We start from the raw sequence: 14,122 nt of genomic DNA, 5'->3' as shown, positions 1-14,122 counted from the left end.
TTGACCTTTTTCAGGAACCGGATGGTCTAGAAATTAGGAATATTATGACTAGTTTATCTAGAGACACCCAAAACTCTAAGTTTGGGGGTAATGAACTAGAAGAAGCTCTAGAGTATTTTAAATACTCTCCGGATCCGGAAATTCAAGCCATAGTTAAAGGTATTACGGAGAATAGTGATTACCCTAAATTTGGGGGTAGAGATTATCAATTATCCCCAATAGAAGTCCCTAACTTGGGACTTAAGCCTAGTACATCTGAGGTATCGCTTGAGTGTATTCAGACTCCACAACCTGATCCGCCTGATAAAATCCAGGAAAAAATCCATATGTTAGAGGCCCGTTTTTCGGATGAATCTGTTTGCCGAGACACTCATATGAAGCCCAATTGGGCACTCCAGATAAATCCAGTTGTCTTGCGAGAAACTTTAGATCAGGTTGTGCTCTTTCTGCTCATTTTTCTGATCTTCACCATTTGTCTCCTATTAGTGGCAGTTCTATTTGGTCTTATGGACCCACAATTGTTTCGACTATTGGTATACGACTTTGGAAGGTGAAAATTCTTTTTGAGGTATTTGATGTCTAGATAATGACTATAAATTTAGCATTTACTGGGAGGCTCCCTCGTTCATGTGATACGGTAATATCCTTCCTTATTTCTTTTCCCTCCAGTGGTAATAGTTTCTCCTTGTTCATGCTTTTAATTTCATCTTTAGAAAATTGAGGACAATGTAAGATTTAAGTTTGGGGGTGGGGAAGAAACACTTTTTGTCACCTTTTTGCAATAAATAAACTCCAGAGCCTAGAAATTTATGCCTATTGAGGATTGCACTAACTAATCTAAGTGGATGGAAGCATTTTGATTGTAGGAGTTTGAGGAACCAATCTGATTAGATGGAAACATCTAAAGAGTCTATTCATAAAAGCACAGAGCTCAGGTGTTAGAAATAACATGATAGTTTCACCATATCTCGTTGAGTCCTTTTCACTTCTATTTTTATTTTATTTTGTTTTTAAACTATGTTTCTCTAAGTGATAGGTGGGGCCCACGATTCAAGTTGTTACCAATGTTAGGGTGAATTAGAGTGATTGAGATACCATGAAAAAAAAATAAAAAAAAAAGGTTGAAAAAGAAATGAAAAAAAAAAGATGAAAAAAAAAATGGTAGTTACCAAAAAGTGAAAAAAAAAAAAGAAAAGAAAAGAAATTGAGACCAGACCATTTGACCAAAAGGAATAAATTCAATAAAGTCGACCACTGGTACCCTTGTATATGCCAGTTGTGTTGACCTAGAGTTAGGTTATCGACCACTGGTACCCTTGTATATGCCAGTGTGTTGATATTAGTCAGACTAGTATCTCAATCCATTAGGATAGGTTCATTTTGGCGGAGGCCTTCAGACAGATATGGGAAACGCCGTTCACTTAGTAAACATCAAAACCATATATGTTTTTTTTCTATATCCATCTTCTTGATCTATCCATGTGATTAGTTTTGACTCCGAATATGATGTCCATAGTGCAACTATCTGAGTAGAGCTCTGTCACTTTATATGAATTTTAGTATGCTTGAGTGCAAACTCGTGTACATCAATTGGAATTTCGCATCAGGGTACTTCTTCCTGTAGTCAATAAGTATGCCAACCAAGGAGATTCTTTAGTGCCTTCCAAGGTTCTGCGTAGATAGATAAGCTCTGGAGTATTAAGGTTTTGTGGGTACACCTCCGGTAAACCCCCCGGAAACAACACTCCACCACTAGGGCCACCTAGTGGTTTAACGGCTTACTGCACGTGCTAAGTGTAGTCATTTTATTTTAGATTAGATTTGCTCGAGGACTAGCAAATAATAAGTTTGGGGGTATTTGATTGACGCATTTATGTGTCTAATATAGCTCATTTGTATATATTGTTAGTGCTTGATATCGTCCTTATTTGGTTATTTTATTTATTTGTAGGTGTTTTTGGAAGAATAAGGCTTTGTGGAGAAATTGGCTAAAAATGCGGCATTTGGACCTCCGTTGATAACGTGCCGGAAGCGCCCCAGAATTGTACCGGAAGTACCCCAGGAATACCCCGGAGGAACCCCGAAAAAAGTGCGGAAAATGTCCCAGAGAAATCACTATACGGACCCTCTATTTTGGATAAGGGGTAACCTAATTACTAAGGGGTGACCTATTTCCAGGCAGCTGCTAAAGGGAGAACAGCACAGGATAAGGGCACCCACCTCTTCACGTTTTGAATTAGAAAATTGGCGGGAAGTTCACTGCAGATTGATAATCGAATTTTGATGGAGTTTTAACGAGATTAAATCGCCGAAATCAGTTGGGCTGGACTTGGATGGACTAAACAGGCCTAGTACAATCGATTGGAACCAACCAATTGGGCTGGAATACCCGTGAGAAGCAAAGAAAGGGAAAACAGAGTACGTGTTCTCTGTTGGGTTTTTAGAATATTTTTGAGAGATTTCTGGAGGACTTTGACGCTGGATTAACATGTACATGGTCCTATTCAAGATTATGGAAGAGTTCGGTAGCTATTTTATAGCCAACAGCACGTGAAAAAGCTCAACAGAAGCGATTATCGTTTCAACTGCATGAGAAGAAGAAAAAGAATAATCGCATATTTAGTCGAGATTTATGGATCTGTTGGGCTATATAAGTGTTGGTTTACATCAAAGAAAGGTTAGAAACCCTTAGGAGAGAGTTCAGAGCCGAAACGAGGAAGATACCATTGATTGTTGCTGCTGCTGCTGCTGCTGTTCGAGGAGGAAGAAGAAGAGGAAGAACAGACATGCTAAGGCAGTCGTTCTTCATCAGTCTTAAAACCATAAACGAGTGTCGCTGTTTACAGCACACGATTTTTATCGTTCTTTCCAGCAGCTTACACACTTTGTAAGAACACCCTGTGTCGCTATTTACAACACTTTAGTTCTATCGTTTCTTCTCAGCACTTACACCATTTGTAACAGTGACGCTGTAACACTTTTACAGCGTTGCTAATTCCTATTTCATCAATAAAAACACCTATTTTGGCCATGAATTTATCTTGTGAGTGTGTTTTTGTGATGAGGAGCTAAACCCAATCCAAGGGGTGACAGAGGAAGCCATTCTCACAATAATTATGTGGTAATCTCTATTTTATTAATTTATGCAATATTTTTATATGATTAATTGCATTGGTAAAAATGATTTAAATGGTTTTTATTAATCAATTGTGTTTTCCCTTGATAATGCATGCTTAGTTTTAGACTCTTGATGCATTATACTTGTGATTAACATTTGATTTTTTGGAAAATCTGCTTTTGGCAATATTAAGAATCAACCCAATTATTTAAATTGCATAGTAAAAAATATTAGATCACATAAGTATTGTTGAATGGTGGAATCTTAACCCCTATTTCTCCATAAAATTTTACGTCAGTTTGCTATTTCCCTAAATTTTATTTAAATCTAGAAATTTTGTTACCTTCACAAGTCTGAAAAGACCCAGTTATTACCACAACTACAACATCATTTGAAAATCCATCAATGGTGGACAAAGATGAATGGTTATCCTTGTTATCCTCCTTTAGAATTTGAAGCATTTGAAGCGGTGAAATATTCATTTTCCTCATTTTAGCTACCTTCTCCATCTCTTTAAGAGTTAGCTTTGCCGCCATGAAGTGTCCTTCAAGATGCTCCGGACGAGGGTGGTTATGACGACCTTCCATAACCCTATAGAGAACCCATCCATCCAAATCTTGGTTGTAATTAAATGATAGCTTGAAGGGGCATTTAATCTTCTTTGAGAAAGTTTCGTTATTCCTACCCGTCTTTCCTTTATAAACATAACCCTTCCTCTTGTGGCTTCTCTCGGGATCACCGCTTCTCTCACAAACCATTTCAAAGAGAGTTTTACTTTCTCTCCCATTCAACACTAATACACACATGTCTTTTTGTGCATATTGTCTAGCCCAACTCTTTGCATCTTCCGGAGTTGTGAATACCAAGTCATTCATGTAGTGATGGGATGTGTCATCGTACAAAATACCAACCGGGGAAGGTTGGTTTTCCATTGGTTCAATTAGATCACATGGAACCTACAAGTAATAGCACAACGTCAATACCATAAAAATTTAACACTTAAAGTTCGGTAATCTAATTTTTTATCGACCATAACGAACTCACAGTTCGGTTATGTAATTTCCAGAAATATATTTGGGCCTTACCGAACTCTGTATTTACATTTTCTTTGTGAAAGTTCGGCCATGAAACTATAAACATCGACCAAACCGAACTCAAGAGTTCGGTTAGAAACGAATATACATATATTTTGCAACATCACCGAACACAAAGTTCGGTAACAAAGGTATTGATATCGACTAAACCGAACTATGCACTGTTAACTCTATAAGCATAGTTCGGTTCCATGTTCTGGGGATTGCATAACCGAACTCTAAAAAACCACCATTAACATGTAGTTCGGTTACCTGCGTCTGCTAAATTTAGTAACCGAACTACACATTAAGAACAGTTCGGTTACCTCGCATGCCAAATTTGGTTACTGAACTGGGTTTCTCCTAACCGATTTTTTTCCAGAAATTTGAGTTTTGGCCAAATTTTTGCACAATTCAACCTACATTAATAAAATATGAGGCATACCTGAGTACCCATAGCTTCATCTTCAGGTTGTGGCTAATAAAATCCATCATATGTTTGGTTAGGTTGAGTTTGGTGCAAAAAGTTTTCATCATCTAACAAATAACTCATTTCCAGATCATTAGAAGTATTGAAAAATACACTATGAGGTGAAGCAAGTTCTGATTATGAGGATGAGGTATCATCACATGAATCACTCAAATCATAATTACTAAACTCAAACAAAGATTTTGTGGGTTCAACATTATTTTTCTTCATCTTTTCTTCATCTTCTTCTTCACCTTTCTCAATAATTCTGATTCTAACACAAGTATCCATTAATAACTCACTAATCTCTAACTAATCATTACACTAACACTAACTAATCATTACACTAACACAGATTTTATTACAAAGGGCTTTTCTGGTATTAACAAAAAAAGGATAAGGGTGGCTGGATTTTACTTCAAATATCCATCCCAAAATCACTTGGGTAGTCCCCCACCAAAATGGGATAGTGCCCAAAAAATCGTTCTAGATTTTAGTATGGTAAAATGGTAACTTTTCTCTTTCATTGCCGTTGGTAAAACTTCAATTTTCATAAAGAACTTAGGAATATGGTCTGCACTACCTTTACAACAACTCTATTACGCGATTGTCTTTTATAATAAAAGAGCAAGCAAATTGAGACGCTTTCATTTATAAGGGCCGGGTGGGATGGTCGAGCCGGAGTTTGATGGTACTAATTAAAATAAAAGAACTGTGATCAGCAATCAAGAAGTAACTGAAGGAATGATGTCATTGTAGTACAATATCAAGTTCTTTATCAATCAAAAAAAAAAGAAAAAAAAAGTAGTAACTGAGGGCAACTGCAATGGTGCGAGTATAACCAAAGATCAAAGACCAAAAAAACGACCAAATTTGAGTCTAATCTGGTGTGTGACGTTACGGGTGGAAGAGTAAATTTGATCGAGCGTACACTATACATTCGCCTGGTGAGAGCATTGATAGGGATGAGCCAATAACCTATGAAGAAGCAATCAGTAGTGGTGAAGAATCAGCAGAATGGGGAGCCTCTGCAATTGAAGAAATTGAGTCTCTTGACAAGAATGACACTTGGGAGATAATTTAAAGACCTAAGGGACATAAGATTGTTGGGAGAAAATGGGTCTTCAAGAAGAAAGAAGGTACTTCAGATGGCGAAGGAACAAGGTACAATCAAGGCTTGTGGCAAAGGGGTTTACACAAAGAGAAGGCGTTGACTACAATGAGGTATTTTCTCCTGTTGTTAAACATAGTTGTATTAGAACGTTGCTTGCTATAATTGCTTTGAATGATCTATAATTGGAAGAACTAGATGTTAAGACAGCTTTCCTTCATGGTGATTTGGAAGAGCGCATTTATATGCAACAACCAAAAGGGTTTGAAGTTCCTGGCAAAGAAGATCATGTATGTTTGTTGAATAAATCTTTGTATGGTTTGAAGCAATATCCAAGACAGTGGTATAAACGTTTTGATACGTTTATGTTGGCAAATGGCTATGATAGGAGTAAGTATGATAGTTTTGTATATCACAGGAAGCTCCAAGATGGTTCATTTGTGTATTTTCTCTTGAATGTTGATGATATGTTGATAGCTTGCAAAGACATGTTAGAGATACATAAGTTGAAAGTGCAGTTGAGTAGTGAGTTTGAGATGAAAGACTTGGGTGCAGTAAAGAAGATATTGGGCATGGAGATTCATACAAACCGAGTTGAAGGCAAGTTATATTTGTCCCAGAAGGCTTACATCGAGAAGGTATTGGAGCGATTTGGTATGAAATATGCAAAACCAATAAGTACTCCTTTGGCAGCTCATTTTAAACTTTCTAGAATGCAATCACCTCAAACTGCAGATGAGGCATAATACATGTCTCGAGTTCCATATGCAAGTGCAGTTGGTAGCATAATGTATGATATGGTTTTACAAGGCCAAATATCACACAAGCTGTGGGTGTAGCAAGTAGATACATGGGAAATCCCGGGAAGGCTGATTGGCAAGCTGTAAAGTGGATTTTGAGGTATCTAAGGGGTAGTACAGATGTTGGCTTAGTGCTTGATAAACACTATGGTGATTCCACAAATGTTGTGGGTTATGTTGATTCTGATTATGCAGGTGATCTTGATAGAAGAAGGTCGTTGACAAGTTATACTTTTACATTGTGTGGTAGTACTATCAGTTTGAGGTCGGTTTTGAAAAACACAGTTGCATTGTCTACAACTGAGACAGAGTACATGGTAGCCGCATAAGTAATGAAGGAAGGTATATGGTTGATGGGTTTGGTTGGTGATCTGGGATTCAAGCAAGAGAGTGCAGTTTTGTTTTGTGACAATCAAAGTGCCATTCAATTGACCAAGAATCATATGTATCATGAGAGAACGAAGCACATCGATGTCAGGTATCATTTTATCAAGGATGCAGTTGAGGAAGGGAAGATAGCGATGCTAAAGATTCCTACAAGGGATAAACCTGCAGACATGTTGAAGAAGCCAGTTCTAAGTATCAAGTTCAAGCATTGTTTGGACTTGGTTGGTGTCAACAGGTGTTGAGACCCCTTGGGTGGGATGAGCGAAGACGATGATGATGAGTGGAGAATGGTATTCAAGTCAAGGTGGAGATTTGTTGTATTATTCCTTTAGAGCCCAGGTGAGAAACTTTGTTTCCACATAACTAAAAAGGCATCAAGAACTTTTAGGTTAGATATAAAGATAAGGATTGTTTTGTTTTAATTCCCTTATCTTCTTAATAGAGAGAGAAACTCATGTGAAGTGTCTGTGAGACACCAAAAGGGGGCTAGGGTTCTTGAGAGGGGATTGAGTGGAAATACCTTGTAACCATGTTTGATACATAGTGAAATCGTTATCGTCGTCTTCTAAAGTGGATGTAGATCATCTTGATCGAACCACTATAAATCCTTGTGTTGTGTGTGCTTGATTTACTTGATTTCATTTCTATTTCAATTCTTGATAGATTGTACTTGGAAGAGCCATTTGTTATAAAAAATTGGTATCAGAGCAAGGTGGAGCTGCCGGGAGTCAGGCTGAAGAGTGATTATGGAATGTCAGTCGGAAGGTCGCATGTGGAGCATCCGATGGCAGTAATCATTGTCCGATTGGTAGCATATGGAGGTGGCGAGGTGGTGTGTATTCTCGCCAAGGTGGAGATTGTTGGAGTTTTGTGGCTTAAATACACGTATGTGAGTCACACATAGGATAGCTACGGATAGCCCCACATGGAGGAAGACAAGTTCCATATGGTGATATATAAGCTAGCCAATCTCCCTACATAATAACCGAGGCCTTTTAGATAAAACCCCACACCTAACCTCAATATGGTCAAGTGGGGACAATATCGATGCTATGTGGATGCGGCGTTCTGTGGAGGTCCTACAGTATCCATTGTAAATATGAATGTTGGATGTGGAAAATAAAGCAACTCTCTTTTGCATTAAGTGACAGGTTAGTCATTTTAAGTTAATCTCCTGCTTTTGGTAAAGTAAATATAATATGCAATACTGTTCTGCAATTTAGATTGCATTTTTACGAGCTCTGATCAATTCAGTCTCACTCTACATTGCGGGCACTTCCGGACCCCTAAATTTTGAACATTCTATTGTCTGGTACTTTTCCGACTATGAATCAAAGCCAAAACCAATAACAAAATCTGGAATTTTACGTTTTGATAGTGTTGTTCTTATTGTGCATATGACTAGAGACCTCTAAGAATTCACACGATGCTAAAACGAAAAGGTTATGAATCTTATTTATAGGTTTCGATGACTATTAAACCTTCCTAGAAATAGAAATCCTAATAGAAAACAAATTCCAAATAAAACTACAATATAACTTCTATAAAATAATAGGCTTGGGACTACGAAAATTTATTATATTAAAAAGTTATAATATTATCGATAATATAATAAAGTATTATTTAAAAGAATAATTCTTAGTTTGAAGGTTGAATAATAATCGTAGTTGTAAGCACAATATCGACTAATTACGTGGAGATATCATGTTATTAACTAATTACAATACAAATACAAGCATTCCAAGTATCAATCACATTTTAACACTTTTTGTTGCCATACGACAATGTGACTCCCGGTCTTTTTGGGTCTCTGCGAACGATTACCTCAACCGCTGTAAGCTGGAATATGTTAATGGGGGTATGTATACGATCTTTAATCTCATAAAACAATTGTTACTTTTGTAACGTCTCTTGATTTCTGCATTCAATTTTAGATGGTGAATATTGATCAATTCTTAGTCTCAATGTTGATTTAGTGAGCCAACGTTAACAATATCTCATTATTCTAGTAATATATGCACATACTTTCATTATTTATTTTTGCAGGGATTTGGTAGTTCCAATTACTTGGAGAGTTGATGATGAGATCGTTAGATACAAGAAAACTAACAATGCTGAGTCAGTGGATAGTTCAAGTGACGGGGTATCAGATGGAAGATGTTACATTGAAAACTCAAAAGTGAGAGATAGTCTATTGCTCATGAAGTTCTACTCCTTATCAGCTGGTTTAGTGAATCATTTACTCTCGGGAAGTGATGGAAAAGAGCTCGATCTTCCTTTTGAAGTAACAGATGAAGAATTAGACATCATTCAATTCCCTAGAAGTACTTTCATTCTTGGCAGGTCTGGACAGGGAAAACCACAGTTTTGACAATGAATTGTTTCAAAAGGAGCAGCAACACTACTTTTCTTCTAAAGGATTTGTGGAAGCCATGGGAGATATTTCTTCGGGTGCTCCAACTGGGAATATTTGCAGGGTTGTCTGGGAATGAGACAAATTGTACTGTCTTAAGGCAATTATTCGTAACAGTCAGTCCAAAACTATGATCTGCTGTTAAAAACCAAATTTCTAACTTGAAAAGGTATCAGTTAACTTTTCTAGATTCAGCTTTGTAATTTCTCTATTACTTTTGAGTACTTCATGTATTCTAATTGATTTTCTTGTACTTATAATACAGCTTCAGCAGCAGTAGCAGGGCCTCAACAGAACACAATTCCGTTCAGTTGCCTGATATCGATGATGCAGTTCAATATCAAGATATACCAGATTCTCTTAGGGACATTCCACCTGAAAGTTTTCCACTTGTCATAACATTTCAGAAATTCTTAATGATGCTTGATGGAACCATGGGAAATTCGTATTTTGATAGATTCAATGTTATAAGGGAACTTTCACAATCTGAAATTGCAACCTCAAGGTCATTTGCTTTGCGTGCTTTTATAAGAACAAAAGAGGTCAATTATGAAAGATTCAACTCATCTTACTGGCCTCATTTTAATTGCCAGTTGACCAAGAAGCTGGATTCATCTATGGTTTTTATCGAGATTATTTCACACATAAAAGGTGGGCTTTTTGCTGGAAGGCTACCTGATGATAAACTTAGTCGGGAGGATTACATATTACTATCTGACGGACGGGTGTCATCCTTAAGCAGGGAAAGAAGGGAGATGAGTTATGATATTTTCCTTGAATACGAGAAGAAGAAAGTACTACATGACGAGTTTGATTCGGCTGATTTTGTGATTGACCTTCACCGTCGACTGAAAACTGGGTGTTATGAGGGTGAGGAAATGGATTTCGTGTATATTGATGAAGTACAGGATCTCACCATGAGACAGATTGGTCTATTTAAATATATTTGTAGGAATTTTGTGGAAGGATTTGTTTTTTCTGGTGATACTGCGCAAACTATTGCTGGTGGGGTCGATTTCAGATTTCAAGATGCAAGATCTTTGTTCTACAACGAGTTTATTTTGGATTCAGGAAGTGATGTCATGGGAAATGCAAAAGATATGGATCCATCTCGTATCTCAGACATCTATCATTTGAACCAGAACTTCTGTACTCATGCAGGTGTTCTCAATTTGTCACAGAGTGTAATTGAACTTCTGCACATATACTTCCCACATCACATTGACAACTTAAGTCCCGAAACAAGCCTTATTTATAGAGAAGCACCAATTTGGCTTGAATCTGCGAATGAAGATAGTGCAATAATAACTATTTTCGGGAGACGCGGTGAAAATGCTGGTAGGAGTATGAGTGGATTTGGTGCAGAACAAGTCATTTTGGTGCAGAACAAGTCATTTTGGTGCGTGATGGTTCTGTGAGGAAGGAAATTGCTGAACATATTGGAAAACAAGCTCTTGTTCTGACTATAGCCGAATGCAAGGGCTTAGAGTTTCAGGTAATGATAGTGGCTTATGGTATTATTGTTGTATTTCCTAGTAATCCTCCATTAGATATTTTCTTAATATTATTTATTGTGCTTTGTGAGTATATGTTACAGTGTATGATTCAGCCTGACATTGCATTTGTTGTTTATATAGGATGTTTTGCTTTACAACTTTTACGGAACATCACCTTTGGAGAGTTGTTTATGGGTATATGAAGGAACAAAGTCTTCTCAACTCCAACGATGTGAAATTTCCAAAATTTAACAACGCGAAACACCAAATTCTCTGCTCTGAACTGAAGCAATTATATGTCGCGATCACTCGTACTAGGCAGAGACTGTGGATCTGTGAAAATATAGATGATTTTTCGAAGCCTATGTTTGATTACTGGAAGAAGTTATGTCTCGTTCAAGTTAGAGAACTTGATGAATCACTTGTACATGCAATGCAGGTTACTAGCAGCAAAGAGGAATGGAGTTCACGCGGTATCAAGGTTGAAGTTTGAACTTGAACTTTAATCTCTTATACACGTTCATTATTACAAAATATCCTTGCAGGAAATTGTATTTAGCTAGATTTTCAAAATTTACCCTCCCTAACATTTTTGCTATAAAGAATGCGTTAACCAATAGTTTAAGGTCATTGTTTTATTCAGTTACATGAGCGACCTTGCATGGACTACACCATCAAATGTACATCTATTGGGTATTTAGATGAAAAGTAATCAGATATAGATTCATTTATGGATCGGAACCAAGAGTATATCCTATTTTTTCATATAGATTATTGCATAGTGAACGACCTTGTTTTCCACACCTTCTTTGCATCCACACTACTAACTTATTTGCCTAATGTACGCTGGAGATTCTAAATTATGTGCTTATTTTCCGTGCAGTTACTGGAGGAAGGTAATTTTGAGATGGCAACAATGTGCTTTGAAAGAGCTGGTGATTCATTCTTGGAGAAGCTCGCTAAAGCTTCTGGTCTTAGAGCTGCTGGTATTCACATGCTTGGTTCTAATAATGAACTAGCTCGCGTTGCTCTTGTGGAGGCAGCTGAGATTTATGAATCCATTGGCAAGGCTGATTTTGCTGCCAAATGTTTCATGGAGCTGAAGGATTACAAAAGAGCAGGTGTGGACTATTTTCCCGTTGTATATTAATTTACTTTTGGTTCTTATTTTCTTCATCTAGCGATCATATTTCTTAAAAAATGCGTTGTTTGAACACCTGTGTTGTCGGATCAGTTGATTTATAAATCATGTAATAGAAGTTGCATTCCCTGAGTTATCAAACCAGTCTCGGTTGAACCTCAAGAGATTCGACTTATTAGCAGTTTGTAGGATAGAAGTGATTTTAGGAATCTTTTAATATGCTATCCTTTGTAATATTTGTAGAAATTAATCTATGGCTCATGAAATAATAGTACTCCAATTAACTATAGCGCATGAAAGATCAACCTTTTTTTTCTTAAAAGTTCTATCACTATATTGCACTAAAATATAATCTAGCCTTTTTCACATGCTCACTGAGTTTTGATTACTTGTCAACGATCAGGTGATTGATTGTGTATGGATCTGAATTCATCCTTTTAGTCAGTCATGTTATGTTCCGCTTGCTTATATTTTTTTAACTTCTTTTTATGTAGGTCTGATTTATTTGGAAAACTGTGGAGAATCTAGGCTAGAAGATGCTGGTGACTGTTTCAGTCTTGCGGGATGTTGGTCTACTGCAGCTGATGTGTATTCTAGGTGTAACTGCTTTTCCAAGTGCTTGCTAGTTTGCTCGAATGGTAGTCTCTTTGAAACCGGTCTTCAGTTCATAGAATGTTGGAAAAAAAGTGCAAGGCTAAGCAAAGTCTTGAGAGATGTGCCCTTCACTATCATCAACAGAATAATACTAAAAACATGATGAAGTTTATCGAAGCCTTTAGCTCGTTGGACACGAAAAGAACATTTTTAAGGTCTTATGATTATCTTGATGAGTTCATCCTTCTCGAAGCTGGGTCTGAAAATTTAATGGCAGCTGCTACTGTTGGAGATTAAAAGGGGATCGTCTTCTTGAGGCAGATATGTTAGAGAAGGCAGGGAACATTGTAGACGCGGCAGAGGTCATCCTGTTTTATGTTCTTGGCAATTCTGTTTGGGCAAATGGAAACAAAAGTTGGCCCTTGAAAAAATTTCCGAACAAAGAAAAACTTTTGGCAAAAGTTAAGTTGATGGCAAAAAGCGAAGATGATCTATTTTACGAATTCATTAGCACAGAGACAAGCATATTAATTATCAGACACCAATAGTATATTGTCAGTGATGAAAGACTGTTTTGTTGCTTCACAAAGATTTAAGAGTCTGCGGGGTGAAATTATTTCTTTAAGGAAAATCATTGATTACCATCTTGATATAGCACCTTCTGAGTATGTTTGGAATGATTTGCTCGTAAATACAATGGATCATGTAGAGAAATCAATATCCGAAAACAGGGTCTCCGTTCAGACATTGACTTACTTCTGGAATTTATGGAAGGAAAAGATAGTTAACTTATTGAAATATCTCAATTCTCTTGGAACTCCAGATAAACAAGACTACAAAAGCTATGAGAAGTTTTGTTTTGGTTACTTTGGTGTGCATAAGCAGGAACATGATCAAAGTTCTATATACATTTTTGCTGAATAGTGATGCCTGTTGGAGAAAAGAAATTGAGGATCGACTTCTTCGAAAAACCAGAGACTTACTTGGCATGAATGATCACCAATTTGCGCCTTCTGCTCGTAGATATTGGTTATCTACATTGCTTAGTCTCTGTATGCAAGTATTGGAGAAGCTGGAAAGCCTCTATAAATTTTCTGATATAGTCAAAGTTGGTAATGATTTTTTCATGCACAATTATGGTCCTTTTCGACCGCTCTTAACAGTTACCAGGTTGCAAAATCGATAATGAAGTCCAAGATACTGGACAAAAAACTTCTTGGGGTTGGGGAACTGCTCAAGTTTTTTGGACATTCCAAGCAGCGTTTTTTCGTGAAGTTTTGTATGAGGGACCCGAAACATGCGTGTAACAAACATGTGATGGATCTAAGAATAACTGAGCTTTCCAAGGATTTAATCAACGAAGTGATGATAGATATAATGAGCAAAAAAGGCAGGTTACTGTATGTAGAAATGTGGAGTGTGGTCTTGCAGATTTTTGTGTTTGGTAATTTCAGCGAAGAACTTTATCATGTTATAATACAACGTTCGGATTTGTCTCCAGCCTATAATGCTTTCATTAA

The 14,122-nt window shown here is 37.1% G+C and overlaps 1 pseudogene; it reads left to right on the top strand.

Moving 5' to 3' along the window:
* Nucleotides 1-6,903: 6,903 nt before the first annotated feature.
* Nucleotides 6,904-13,788, top strand: LOC113291865 (annotated as a pseudogene).
* The last annotated feature ends 334 nt before the right edge of the window (nucleotides 13,789-14,122 follow it).

Source organism: Papaver somniferum, chromosome 6, assembly GCF_003573695.1.
Source record: "Papaver somniferum cultivar HN1 chromosome 6, ASM357369v1, whole genome shotgun sequence".
In the NCBI taxonomy this organism is placed as follows: Eukaryota; Viridiplantae; Streptophyta; class Magnoliopsida; order Ranunculales; family Papaveraceae; genus Papaver; species Papaver somniferum.
This window is presented reverse-complemented; position numbering and strand designations above follow the sequence as displayed.